This window comes from Parus major, chromosome 3, assembly GCF_001522545.3.
Source record: "Parus major isolate Abel chromosome 3, Parus_major1.1, whole genome shotgun sequence".
NCBI classification, from domain to species: domain Eukaryota; kingdom Metazoa; phylum Chordata; class Aves; order Passeriformes; family Paridae; genus Parus; species Parus major.
The window spans coordinates 86,481,940-86,493,450 of NC_031770.1; positions in this window are offsets into that span (position 1 = coordinate 86,481,940).

The window sequence follows — 11,511 nt, forward strand, 5'->3', positions numbered from 1 at the left end:
ACATAGTCCTGGCAACCTGCTCTGCTTGAGCAGGAGTTTTGGACAGGATGATCTCCAGAGACTCTACAAGACCATTCTGAGATTCTGTGAAAGCCAAATACAGAACTCTAAATTCAAATGGCAGTTCCACCATTAGAACTGGATATTCCAATACCAACAACTTACAGCTGTAGGTTGACATAAATTATCACCTCCTTAGTCTGTAATACTTCAACTTTGATTTTTGAATCCCTGTCTTAGGTGACATTTCTATAGCTGGTCTTTTCTACAGGAGCCAAACCAAGGTACTACAGGTCTTTGTTTGCAATGGAATAACTTATTCTAACACTTCAATCTTCTAGATGACCTAAGAGCCAATAAAAACTCAGCTATCATTCCACAAAATAAAGTTGTCTAAATAATCTTAGGAATTACGTATTAACTAAAAATTTAAGTGTATTTCATAATTTTTCTGTCTGCACTTACACATGGCACATGACTGTAGATTATGCAAAGAAGGATTAATAAAATAATAGGCAACTTCTAGACTAGGCGTACTGAAATGTCACATCTACTATATTTGAGAAAAATATATGCTCGCAATATTTGTATAATGCAGAAATTTGGCTTTATTTTTTATAAAATAACTTGCAAACCCGGTACTTTTTTGAGAGACCAAACAAGAAATACTTTTCAGATATATGGATTTTAAGAGACAGTGATGCTTAATTCTGATAAAGGACTATAAGAAGTGAAAACAATTTGGGACAATTGAATTTCACAGATGGAAAAGTAGAGAAATACTATTGCAAAATGCAAGATCATGAATTAAATCATACATAAAATAAAAGTAATTGCAAATGCCTCAAATGAATACTCAAATCTCCAAGTATAGCTCATGAATTAAAATGTGTTATGAAATTCAACAGATTTAATGTTTTAAACAGATCCTGCCTTTTGAATAAGAATGCTTATGCACTGAACAAGCTGACAAAATATCAGAAAACATAGAAGACACAGAAGTGAGAATAAAACATAATTAGATTCCAAATCCCAATTATGTGAGGTGAATTACCTGATGAGTTAGTCAATACATCTTATACTATTACCTTTTTCATTACATAATTGTGGGAAAGAAATTACTGTGAATTACATATATTTCATAGCTTTTAGAATGTTGATTCAACATTCTAATAAACTCTGGGAGCCATTTTAACTACTATAAGTTGAATCAATTTTTTAGATATTATTTACATAACTATTAATATATTATTCCAAATTTGTTCTATGTTAAACATTGATTTTAAGTTTTCTTAAAAGCTTTCTATGCTAAAGGCACCACCATGACTATTACTAACTCAGGCTAATATATCTACACTTAAGAAAAAAAATTTCCAGTGTTTTCATTACATATGTTGTATAGTATTTTTAATACCAAAATAAGTATAATAAAACCTTACAATCCAGAAATATTTCCCCTAGTACTTAAATTATACAGTTTAGATTAAACTAGTCCTTTAAGCATCTTATCAAGAAGCGGACAATATATCATCTGGTTTGCTTGTTGGACTTACAAAATTCTCAGCTTGACCAATTGATTTAATAAGTTTCTACTTCTGTCTTCCTCAGCTTATGAAAGATGATGCAAATTTCTTTTGTTTCCCCTGTGTTTTGTTGGGGGTTTTTAAACAAAATATGTAAAACTAAGTGTGGCTGGGAAGCAGAGAATAGAGTTATATGCACTTCCTGCCTCAATGGATGCATACAGATATCTATATGGAAAGAGGAAGAGATGCTGTTTTGTTTAATTGCATCTCTGAGCTTTAAAGTCCCTGTTACAATGCAGGTGGTGAGCAAGAACCTCAGTAGCAAGGACTGTCAAGCATGAACAGAGACAGGCAGGTCTTGGAAAGAATAGAGGAGGTTTCAGTGACTGCAGGAAATACAGACTGATCTTTTATCTTACCTAGGGACAATAATGTAGTTTTTCAATCCAAAAGACCTCTTAAAATTACTGGACCACAGAAAAGAGTATATCATTCAGATATACACATGGGCATTAGTGATGCTGATTAAAAATCAGACTTTTCTTCTTGTCTGATCAACCCTTAACTTCTAAGTATCTTGTGCTAGAAATCTGAGAAATTCAAAACCATTGCACTCCTGAAAAAAACTTGAAAAGGCAGAGTCCCTATTTCAAAGCTGCAAATGCATTGGGGTCAGCAGCCATCTATCTGCTTTTAGTTTCACAGTTTATGGAAAGGATTTTTTCATCTTTGTCAGGTGTTCTAAGAGTTGTGGGGTGGTTTTTTTGTAGTTTTTTGGGGGGTTTCTTTGTTCTTTGTGGGTTTTTTTGGTTTTATTTTGTGTTTTTGTTGTTTTTGTTGTTTTGGTTTGATTGTTTTTGGGTTTTTTTGTTCTGTTTTATTTTGTTTTGGTTTTTTTCCCTGAGCTCTGCTGAGTTTTGCCAAAGCCTACCGGGTAAATGAAGTGCTTTCAGCAGGAAGCATTGAACTTCTGCTTTGCTCTGAAAATTGCAGGCTGCATGCTTCCCTCAAAGTTAAAAGCTCTGCACTTTTTTCATGAATGATCAGGACAAAGCAAGGAATCTCTGAGTTGTGTGAGAAATTAATTTTCTGGGGTTATTATGAGATTCTGAACAAAATTAATGTATTTTATTGATCCAAAATCTACTGCTGGAGCAATGTTGCTTTAAGAGAACCTCCCTCGAATTTCAGATACCAATGAAAATTAATACACGAGTGTCCTATTATCTCTGAGCCAAGAAGTATTTCAGCTTTGACTACTAACACAAGTGTAGTTGAATAAAATCATCACTTGAATGAAAGCAGCATGGGGTCCAAACCAGATCTTTCCAGGCAATTAAATACAAGCACAGCTTCATCAGTTTTATAAAACTCTGTGCTATATTGTTTTTCTGCAACTGAAACAGGTGATGATACTTGCTTCCAACCAAGTAGAAAGTTTGAATACTCTTTCAGGAGCACTAAGACATTTATGGAAGCAAAATATAACACATTGTATTCATTATTTGTGATGAGAATCTGGAGAATAATGTTGATACAATTTTTTTCCTATACACAGTTTGCTTTTTTTCCACCATCAGCTAAAATCCTATTTGAGGATAATCGTAGAGTCTTGGTTACTCCTGAAGTGTCATTTTAGTTGATGGTTTAGGAAAATTGCATGTTGATTTTTGTATTATAATTGTTAGCTCTTTCATTTTCACATCAGGACTGAAATTCTCTTTTAAAATCCACATGACACCTTCTTCAAAATTTAGAATAAAATTCTATTAATTTCATCTTGAGGGGTTGGCTTTGGGTTTTACTTTGTTTTTCTGAGCCATATATGAAAAAATTTTCCCTATATACATGTTGCAGCTTAACTCAGATGGCTGGAACTCAGGTTACTGACAGGGCTTGCCTGATATTCATTGTTAATAGTGATTTCCAAAGACTCCCATTAAATCTTCCACTTTCTTTGGTCAAATGCCCATGTCTGTTTCTCAACCCACAGCTTGTGCTGTGCTCTTCCCCAGGAGCCAAAATAAAGCATTTGTCCCAGAAAAGTGGTGGCCTGCCTCTGTATAGGCTCCTTCTCCAGCCACATCCAGTCCTTCCTCACAGCATGTTCTTACCAACAATCCCTGTTTGCCTCCATTGTTATTTGGGTATTGTTTTTGAGACATGCATAATAGCTCCTTGACTTCAGGGCTTCTGCAGAGGACATGGTAAGGAGACTAGTATAGCTGTCCTGTGATGTAGGCTACAAAGGTTGGGACTCTTCAGCCTGAAGAAGAGAGGGTTGCATAGAGACCTTATAATATCCTCCCGAATCTATTCCCTGTATCCGAAGGGGGTCTATAAGGGAGATGGAGAGGGGCTCTTCATCAGGAACTGTACTGATATGACAAAGAGTAATGGGTTCAAAGAGTTTGGATTAGATGTTAGAAAGAAAGTCTGTACTTTGAGGGTGATGAGCCACTGGAACAGATTGTCTGTATAAGTTGTAGATGTCCCAACCCTGGCGGGGCTCAAGGCCAGGATGGATGGGGCTTTGAGCAACCTGGTCAAGGGCAAGGTGTCTCTACCCATGGCAGGGAGGTTGGAACCAGGTAATCTCTAAGATGCCTTCCAATCAAAAACATTCTTTGATTCTGTGTCATCTAGGAGTCTCCAGTCATTCTTCCCTTCTGTCTATCCTTAACTAAAGATGGACACAATGGACTATAACAGTCAAGCCATCCTTGAATAATATGGCTCCTTAAACGTGAACAAGTCAAGTTAATACTTTCTCTAACAGAGTATTGAATGAAATTGACTTAACCTATATTATATGGAGTTGATGAATATTGATTTTCTTTTCAAGATATGTGCTGTTTTTCAGGGAGATTGGTCTTAATTCCTTTGCTCTAATTAAGGATCAATTATTTTGAATACAATAGGGTTAAAGTCATTGAATATGTTAGAAAACTAGTTCTATTTTAGCTCACATACAGATCACAGATCTGCCTATGCAAATCAGTTTGGAGAGATAAGACTTTTAAAGTGAAGCAATGAAGCTGTGAAGCTACCTGATACTGCTAAATTATATTCATGCTATTGTTCATTTGGGGATTTTACTGCAGACTAGCCTTACACAACCATCCATATGCCCTGGGGTGAACTAGGTACATTCTTGAAGCATTTCTTTCAGGTTTGTTTCATTTGAAGATTCACTTGTTTCGAGATTGCTGCCTTAACTGAATTAAAGTATGCTATGTGGTGGTAATTTTAAGCATATTTTTGATCTTAACAAAAAGTTTACTGTAAATTCACCTCTGAAGTACCTGCTGTGGGAACTCAAAAACCTCAAAGAAATGGAAACAAAATGTTAATCCAGTTTAAATATATCTATTGCTTTTATAGACAACAAGAAAACAGAGTAAAATTTTCTTTTGCATTTAGAATCCTTTTGCAGTTTTCCTTTTCTATCATAATTTTCATACATTCTCCTTGAAAATCATATTTTCACTTTAAAATGTTTGTACATGCTTTACTGGCATGACTAAATACTTTCAAAGCTCAAGAACCAAATGAAAGATAGCGTGATGATGGACATGAGAAATGTGTATCCTGTTCTATCAGTTTTCATTTCATTCTTTATACAAGACTAGTCAGACAAAGTGTCTGAAGGAATTTAACTGAAGTAAACACTCCATACATGTTTCAATGAATGTCAATGCTCTTTATCATCATCTTTGATGGTCAATTCCAGGACCTTGTTCTGTGAATGTGCAATAACTAATAAGGGCTCAAGGTTTCTTGTCCATGGTTGTGGACCTTGTGTTGTCAAGTACAGCAATGTTAAAGGACAAAACACATTTAAAATCACTTCTGCCTGTCCTTTTTTAATACAGCTGTAGTGCAATAAATTAAATATGACCTATTTAAATTAGTATGTAGATTAAGAAATATTAGAAAAGAATTTCACCATAACAACACAGTATGTTCCTTAACAATTTCCATTGTTAATATTTCTAATAATTTTTTTATCCCCAGGCACCATAAGCATCATGAGTAAATACAACAAATCTGTGAAATTCAGCAGAGTGATCAGTGAGACTAGAGGATTGTATTTTCAGTAGTTTGGGATATTGTCTTTTTCTTTCTCTAGTTTATATTACAACCACAGTTTTCACTGAGTGTGTATATGTTCTGCCATGACACTGTATCATAACTGAATAATGAGTTCATCATTAGAATGTCTGTTGGTCATGGAGGGTGTCTCTTAGAATTTCTATTACTGTTATCTTTTTAGAGGTTTGTTGTTGGTTTTGATGCTGTTACTTGTTCTTTGATTTTTTTTTTTCTTCCATCTAGTTCTCATATGAATTTCTTTTCACATTCAACCTACCAGTCTGTGATGATTTGATTTCATTTATTTATGGGAAATTTCAGATTGTAAGGGCTGCTTCTTGCTTTCCTTCCCACAATCTTAAACTTAGACATGTCAGCTCCTTTTTATCTATATTCAAGCCCTGACCATGGTTCATAGTTTTAATTTATCTTTAATACAGTATCCTTATATAATTTTAAAATTATATAATTTTCAGCTTTCCCTATGAGCACTTAACAGCATTGCCCTGTTTTAAGCATTCTTTTAACAAATTAACTCATTAATTGTTTGTCTTTTAGAAACTGAGGACAGCTGTTGACCTTTATCTCCACTTTAATTCTTTCTGCGGTCATGTTCAAATATGTGATGACCACTGCTAGAGAGAGACACTCTTAACTAGAATCACATCAATCAATCAATCAATCAATCAGTCAATCAAAGATTGCTTTGCCTTTTGTGTTTTTTAACCTACTGTTTCATGAAACAGGGATAGATTCTACATAGAAATTTAATCTTTGTTTAAACTGTGTTGTGCTATTTGTCTAATGTATATTGTAGTTGCAGTCTCCCATTACTGATAATTTTCTTTGCTCACAGACTCTCTGTCCTCAGCAGGCGACAGTCATGGTCACATAGGGGCTTCATCATTGTCTTAGAAATAAAACAACAATAAAGACAACACAATACAATAAAGGTGAAAAGAGTGTGCATTTATAAATTGATTTATTAAGGTTAAATCATGCCACTTGAAACACTTTTTCTAGGATCTGTTTTTCTTCTATAATTCCTTCAACTGCCTTTTTGGCACATTTTTAGTCCTTATACTATTGTGTTGAGCATGTAAAACTGTGAGTGAAGTAAATAAGAGCTGTGTTGGGTGTAACAGGCATGGAAGAGTGGGTTTGAGTAGTAGGGTTCTAGTGGAATTAGGCCACCTAATTCTAAGTGGAATTAGAACTACCTTCTGCTCCTGAGTGTGAGCATAAAGATTGTTTATGTGTTTTTTCTGTGGTTCCTTTCTGACTATCAGAACTGCTAAACAGAATTTTAAGATGGCTGGTGAGCTGGTTTTGACTGGATTTGAATTAATTTTTTTCATAGGTGTCAGTATGGGGCTGTGCTTTTGATTTATGATGAAAACAGTATTGATAACTGATGCTTTAGATATTGCCAAACAGTGCCTATAAAGAGCCAAGACCTTTCTGCTCTTCACCCCACAAAAGGAGTTGGGAGATGTCTCCGTTAGGACAGCTGACCCCAAGTTACCAAAGGGATATTCCATACTGTTCCATACACCATGTAGGGTGTTGTGCTCATCATATAAAGCTGGGGGGAGAAGGATGGAGGAGGACATTTTCAGAGTTACTGTGTTAGTCTTCCCAAGTCACTGCTATGTGTGATGGAGCTCTGCTGTCCTGCGGATGGCTTGACACCTGCCTGCCCTTGAAAAGGCATTCCTTGTTTTGTTTTGCTTACATGCACAGCTTTTGCTTTGCCTAATAAACTGTCTTTATTGCAACTCATGAGTTTTCTCATTTTTACCCTTCTGACTCTCCCCCCCATCACAATAGGGGGAAATGAGCAAGAAACTATGTTGGGCTTAGTTGTCAGACAGGGTTAAACCATGGCAGCTAACAGTAAACTAGAGTAAAGTAAAATTCCCTGGCTTAATACTGTCATGCCTACCATCATTTTATAGGGATTGTTGAGTAAAAGACTAGCCACTGGAAACCCTGATAAGCAAGTTCAACACTGTCTGCATCACTACTTTATCTATATTTATAGTACAACTATAAGATGGAAATAAGAGTTCTGTATTTTGAAGTGTAGATAAATTCTCTGTCTAGAATGTTCAATATTGCTTCAGCAAATGCCATATGTTTTAATGGTGTCTAGTAAATAAGGAATCATTTGCTAATAATTAGGATTGGCATAAATAATGCAAAATATCCTAATAATTATTAATTTTGTGATTAAAAAAAAGGTACAAAAGACCACTTGGTATATCATTGACATTAGTGCATAATGCAAACACCAAGAGTGGAAGTCAAATTTTGCAGACATTGTAATTTGTCTTTTCCTTTATTATATGTACCTATTAATTCATGCTTAAATTTGATGGTTTAAAATACACATCAGAAATAAAGTGAACAGAATATCACAGTCCTGGGGAGAAGCAAGCAATGGCTGCTGTGCAAGGGTGGAGTGCTGGAAGAGGGAGTGACAGTGACATCAGAGACAAGAGGCACCATCCCACAGCACCCACATGGGAAAGGGAGTGTCTGGAGATGGTGCTCAGGGTCAGCCAATGGTCTAGTGTACCCAGACAGACAAACAGCAAGGAGACAGGTTCTGAGCTCAGGAGAGTAAGTCAAATATTTAGGTCAGGGCCATGGCCCAAGTAATCAAGGTATAAGGGCAAGTACTTGCTCACTTGCAGCATAGCCTAGCTGAGTATCTAGGGTCAGAACTTGAGTTTAAATGCAGCTCCCAAGGATGGTGAGAGGCACCCACAAATTATCCCACTCCCCCCAACAGCACCCTCTAATTTACTTCATATCACTGTGATCCAAGATTGCAGCCCCATCTTAACAAAGCTGCTCAAGCACAGGAAAGAATTTAACAAAGTGGTCATATGATATGAAGGTGGAAAGAAGAGGTTCATTCCTGGCCAAAACATAATGGCATGATATCACTAAACATTTCCTGGTTTACTCTCTTCTTTGACAGATTTTCTTTTCCTGAGAAGTTGTTAAAGTCAAATATCACCTGTGGGCATTTCTCCAATCTCACTTATAATATACTGTATTTTTCATTATTGGTATTATATACCAGCTATTAATAGAAAGAACATATAATCCTTAAAATGCTGGACAGGAATGCAGATCATTTGGGATTAAATTTTGCTGGAGTTTTGCATAAATCTAAATCTCTTTTATTCTCCTCTAATGCAAAATAGAGCACTGTGCTGCTTTTCACCCAGCCTTATGTAAGTTTAAGAGTTAGATTTCTTTCAAGTATCTCTGTGTCCATAAAAAATCTCAGTCTTGAAATTTTCTTAGTCTTCATCAATTACAAGGAGCCATCTGGGCTTATAAATAGGAAAATTTTATCCTTGCCTAAAGCAGTCGTAAGGTATAACAGTTGTGATAATCCCTTTCAAATTTCATTTCATGACATCATTTTATCTCATGAGATGGCATCAGGATTTCTCAGTTATTTAATTTCTTTGCCGATTTTCTAAGTAATATATTTTAATATTGCAACTGTATTTTATACACAGGTTTTTACTTTGCATACTCATCACTCTATAATTTTTTTCCCTTCATGATTTTATTGTTAAATAAACAATCTCTTGGCATTCCTTCTGGTTTGTTTTTTTTCATTGCTTTTACAGGATGTTTTTGTTTATTTTATTTTTTTAGGAAAAAGTCTTGGAAATAAAACTACAATAAACACAACAGATGAAAATAGTGTGTTTTTATAAATTGATTTATTAAGGTGAAACCATGCCACTTGAAACACTTTTTCTAGGATCTGTTTTTCTTCTATAATTCCTTTAACTGCCTTTTTGGCTCCCACAATAATTTTTTAGCCGCATGAATACTAATAATTATTTTGTGAAATAAAAACTGCTAAAATGCTACCAACCACTTATTTTAAAATAATTCAGATTTATCCGATATAAATATTGTAAGAAAGCACATTTTCATTACCAGTAAAAATGGAATTTGTATATGACACCAGAATGATGCAAAATTAAAGGAATGAAAGACAAAATGTAAGAGAGCAAGAACTCTTCTGCATTAGACATGCAATAGATTTCTTTTTGAAGTGTCTAAAAGGAAAAGTAACCTTTTGTAAAGGTCTATTTTAGTAACACCTGACAAAATATCATTATGAAATAGGTATGAAAAGATGGGCTGCAGAATGTAGAATTTCTAAATCTATGCAGTAATATAGACCATAGACTTTTATACCTGATAACAGTGACAGATGTAATAGCAGTTATAAGGAACATAATAGTTCAAGACTGCTACCTTAAAAGAAAAAAATGCTAAATGACCCAAACTAAACATTTGATACCCCATTATCTAATGGTATCTTTGAACATCATGAGATTCTGAAGATAATGGAATGGTCTCAAAATATAAAGACTATGAGTATTCAGCAACAAGAATAATAGTTTTCTTGCAGATCCGTGTCCTTTCTTTGTTTCTATGGGGAGTTAACTCCCAGGGGTGAAAATACAGAGGCAGAGAGGAAATTAGTGTTAACATACTTGCCTAGCTTTGGAGCTATGTGGCTAGAGTACTAAAACTCTTTGAAGGTAGAATTTGGATTCAGTAATTAAATTAAAATGAAAACTATTCTGGGAGAAGGAACAAAATCTAGTTTATACCCCTTCTGAGTTTAATATTCTAAACTCTAAATCTCCTGTTATTACTATTAGTTGGTCATAATCCACACTTTTCTGGTATCTTCAAAGACTGAAACAGTGCTGGCTACTCTTCTGAACAAAGGTCATTGGGACACGTTCACATGTTCAGTACATTACAAGCAGGACATAGCTACATTTTATATGTTTTCATCCCAATTTAGATAAAAATAGGAGAGACTGAATATGACCCTTAAGTACTATCCTATAATTGCCAACAGATCATTAAGTTGCTTAAAATTCTTGAACTACAGGTTTCCTTAAACAATATCTTTTCTGTCCTTCTTTGATCTTTCAGCCTAGTCCAGAGTATGGACCAAAATAGACTGAAGAACTTTGGGAGAAAATGAGGACATTTCAGGAAATCATGTACTACGGTATCATAATCCACATGCACTTTTATGATAAAACAGTGTAGTGTGTTGACCCTGGGTAGATGCCAGGCAACTCCCAAAACCATTCCATCTCTTCCCTCCACACTGGACAGGGGAGAAAAAAGATAATGAAGGGTTCATGAGTTGAGATAAGGACACAGAGCAATCACTCACCACATATGTTCACAGCAAAGCAAACTGGAATTAGAGATATTAATTGAAGTTATTGCTAACAAAATCAGAGCAGAATAATGAAAAGTAAAACAAGACCTTAATAATACTTTCCCCCCACCCCTCCCGCTTCCCCAGGTCTACCTCCTACCCCAGTGGCACAGGAACACAGGGAATGGCGATAATGGTCAGTTCATCAGTTTGTTTCTGCTGCCACTATGGAAGAGGAGTCCTTCCCCTGCTCCAGCATGGGGAGCTTCCCATGGAAGATAGCTCTACACAAACTTCTCTAATTTGAGTTCATCCAACGGGCAGCAGTTCTCTACAAGCTGCTGCAGTGAGGGATACTCTTCCGTGGCGTGCAGTTCTTCAGGAACAGGCTGTTCAAGCATGAGCTCCCCACAGGGTCACAAGTTCTTCCAGGAAACCTGCTTCAGCATAGACTACTTCCTCCACTGGTCTGCAGATCCCTGCCAGGATCCTGCTCCAGCATGTGTGTCCTACAAGTTCAGAGGCTCCTCTCAGGTATCACCTGCTCCAGTGTGGGGTTCCTCCCCAGGCTGCAGGTGGATCTCTGCACCCCTGTGTCCCTCCATGGGCTGCAGGTGGATCTCTGCACCCCTGTGTCCCTCCATGGGCTGCAGGTGG